The sequence below is a fragment of the Nothoprocta perdicaria genome, unplaced genomic scaffold (assembly GCF_003342845.1).
Source record: "Nothoprocta perdicaria isolate Ctin4 unplaced genomic scaffold, notPer1 scaffold_88, whole genome shotgun sequence".
Taxonomy (NCBI): Eukaryota; Metazoa; Chordata; class Aves; order Tinamiformes; family Tinamidae; genus Nothoprocta; species Nothoprocta perdicaria.
In genome coordinates this window covers 2,605,362-2,608,604 of record NW_020456176.1, presented here as the reverse complement: position 1 = coordinate 2,608,604, position 3,243 = coordinate 2,605,362, and positions in this window count along the sequence as shown.

The following is a 3,243-nucleotide window of genomic DNA, read 5'->3' as shown; positions in this document are numbered from 1 at the left end:
AGACAGAGGGAGACAGAGGGAGACAGAGGGAGACAGAGGGAGACAGAGGGAGACAGAGGGAGACAGAGGGAGACAGAGGGAGACAGAGGGAGACAAAAAAATTAGAGATTTAAATTGTCTGAACAGCCAGCTCTCTATGGGAAGCCGAAAATAGAAATCAGTTTGTGGAGCTCAGGAGCTTCACTATCTTCTATTTGGGGAAGATCAAACTTCGACATTTGCAAGTTAAACAGGGATCCCCAAGGTTTCTAGAGAGTACATTATAAAAAGAGGTTTTATATACGATCTGTGTATTTTGCAAACAAAACAGTAGCACATTAAATTCTAATCACATTCTATTCACAGTACCTGAAATCAGAGTATAAAATTGCTTCCTATGGGTAATTAGCTTGACTGATATTTTAATCTCATATGTATATGCTATTATTCCCTGGAAATTTTGGCTTTTTGTTTTCAGCAGCATTCAGACATTTTAACTGGTTATGAGTTGCTTATAAGATAGCCAAAAAAAAAAAAAAAAAACCTTTGTACAGAAGTCATTGCTGCTTTATGCTGCTTTAAGCACATCTATCAGAGCTGTGATATAGGCATATTAATGCGTGCAAGTATTTAAATAGCATTTTTTTCTCTGAAAATTTCTGATGGTTATAGAGTAATTATTTATGCTAAGGGATAGCATTTTAGTCTTCCATCAGTGACAAAATATGAACAGTACAGTACAGCTTTGGTTAGACACCAAGATTTATTTTGAAAAGGTAGAAGATAAAATTAAAGAGTATTTTTTTGCTGCATTTCCAATCAGCTAAAGCTGTTGCATCAGCTCAGACTTTCAGCCATAGCAAAGGCATGTCTTGACAGGACTTCAGTGCCACCAGAATCTTTGGTCTCAGATCATTTAAGAATTATATGCAAAAGGCTTCTTCCAATGTGTTTTGCTACATTTGTTGAGTGTGAATTTTGTAGCTTACCTGATCACCTGCAACCCTGGTTCCCTCAAGAGTTCCTCCTTCCACCTTCATCTTATATGGTCTTACCTTAATCTTACAAAGTCACTAGAAGCAGATGTTTCAAAGTTTAGTCCAGCCTAATTTAAGCAGTTTTACAACACAGGGAACTGAGACACCTTCTATACAGAATTCTGTACTACACCTTGTATGAAAAAGTCACAAATAACATGAAATAAAGATTATAAACTTTCTTTTATGAAAAAAAATAACATAGGCAAATGAAAAAAATCAACATTTTAAAAATATCACTAGGTTCTTTCCTCATCCTATTTATTTAATAAAAAATATTGGTTACCAGGCTCATTATCAAATGGAGTTGACAGTATTTATTTTGACAATAAATTTAGCTTTGCAATTGGAAGAAAGCATCTGATCCAATAGCCCCTTCTTTCCCGTGACACTCAAACAGTCTTCTCTGGATCAGATTTTGTACCTATTTCGATGCTGCAGATTGACAGCACCTACAATTTTCAAATTCCTCAAAAAGTAACATTTTTTTTTCTAACGATCTTTTGTGTATCCTTTAAAAACGTATATATGAAGTTATTCTGGTAAAAAGAAGTCTCATATGTTTTTGTAACTTTTATGAACTGTCAAAGAACAACATATTCAGAGAAGAGATCATGAACTCCACCATGAGTTCTGGCACTCAATACAGTCGGCCCCAAGAGACAACATCTTAACATTGCTGTTTATGAAAAAAAGACTAAATTTGGCCCCAACAAATTTTTCAAAACTACCAAAAGTTGTACCAATGAACCTTCAAATATATGTTTTGAAAGCACGTGCAATCTAATATATAATTAGACAGAATGTAAGTATATTGGTATACAACATCATGTTAAGGCAGGCTGGAGAGGTGAGATGAACTTAGAAACAATCTTTAGATACAGAACTATTACCAAAATTAGCAGTTTTAACAGTTTCAAGCAAGCAATCATTTCACCACTGTATATCTGTGTAAGATTAGAGCCTGAACAAGGCCCTTCCATCCCCCTAATGTCACAGAAATTAAGCAGATGCATCAGCATTTCTGTACCCTGTGGCCTCACTTCTGGCAAGCACTGCGTTATTTAACTTCATTACTGTTTGCCAAGCTGCTTTCAACCTATTCTCACCTTGCAAGGAACTTTTAGACAGATTCATATGGCACATGCTTAAGCTCAACAGCATGTGGATCATGTGGAGAGGCAATGAACGCAACATGCTTATGGAAGGACACTGGGTACCTGGCCTTCCCATTCCACATCCCTCTGGCTAAATTTCCTTCTATCGCTTCAGTCTCCAGATAGCCTCTGCCTTCTGTGTAGGGCAGAGTCCTCCCCCTCTTTCCAGGTTGCTTAATCCTCCAGAATTATCTTTGACCTTTCTGCTCAGCCTTGTGGAACTCAGGCCTTACAGATGGCAGAGGCACCTCTGAATCCGAAACAACAGCTGCTGCACTACTTCAAAGGTAGCTACCCCAGCCAAGGATTTAGACTGCAGCTGGAATCTGAACACTCAGGGTGGGGTCCTCGGGGCTGAGTGAAAAGAGCAAAGCTCATTTGTAAGGATTAAAATGTGGACAGGTAATGGATCTAAATGGAGTAGCAAGGCTAGGGAAAGGCAGGGAGAGTGGAAGTCAGTATACAACACAGAAAATGTGAGGAGGTTAAGAGGGGCAGCAGCAGAAGGCGCTGGGGGCACAGAAGACAAGAGATTCATAGTGTAAATAATAGACATGCATGCTAGGGAGAAGGAATGAGAATGGCTTTGAAATATAAACACAAATACATTCAGAGAAGGTAGGGCCGAAACAAAAAACAGTGAGAAGAGCCATGAGAGGAAAGCACAAAAAGAAGTAAGAGTCAAAGACAGCTAGAAAAGCAAACATTGAGAATAAAAGAACAGCTGTAAAATAGATTAGACCAGCTTTCATAGTGAAGATTTTTCCTAAGTGTTTAAAAGCAAAATTTTTTGATTATTTTATTAATAATGAGCCTTACTTAAAAGGCTACAAAAAAAAAAAGCATTCTTTTCCCAAAAGTAAGATTACAAAAGTTCTTACAAGAAAAACACTATCAATTTTTGCTCATTTTAACCTACCAAGGCCAGTTCATATTGACATTCTATATCTAGGGTGGATGTCTCAGTTTACATTGCAAGGGAAAAAACATCAGCAGACCTGCACTCTTTAAGGATTCCTTTTTACAGGCTAGCCAGGGTGTTGTTAACATCACTTGTTGTCTCAGTGCTG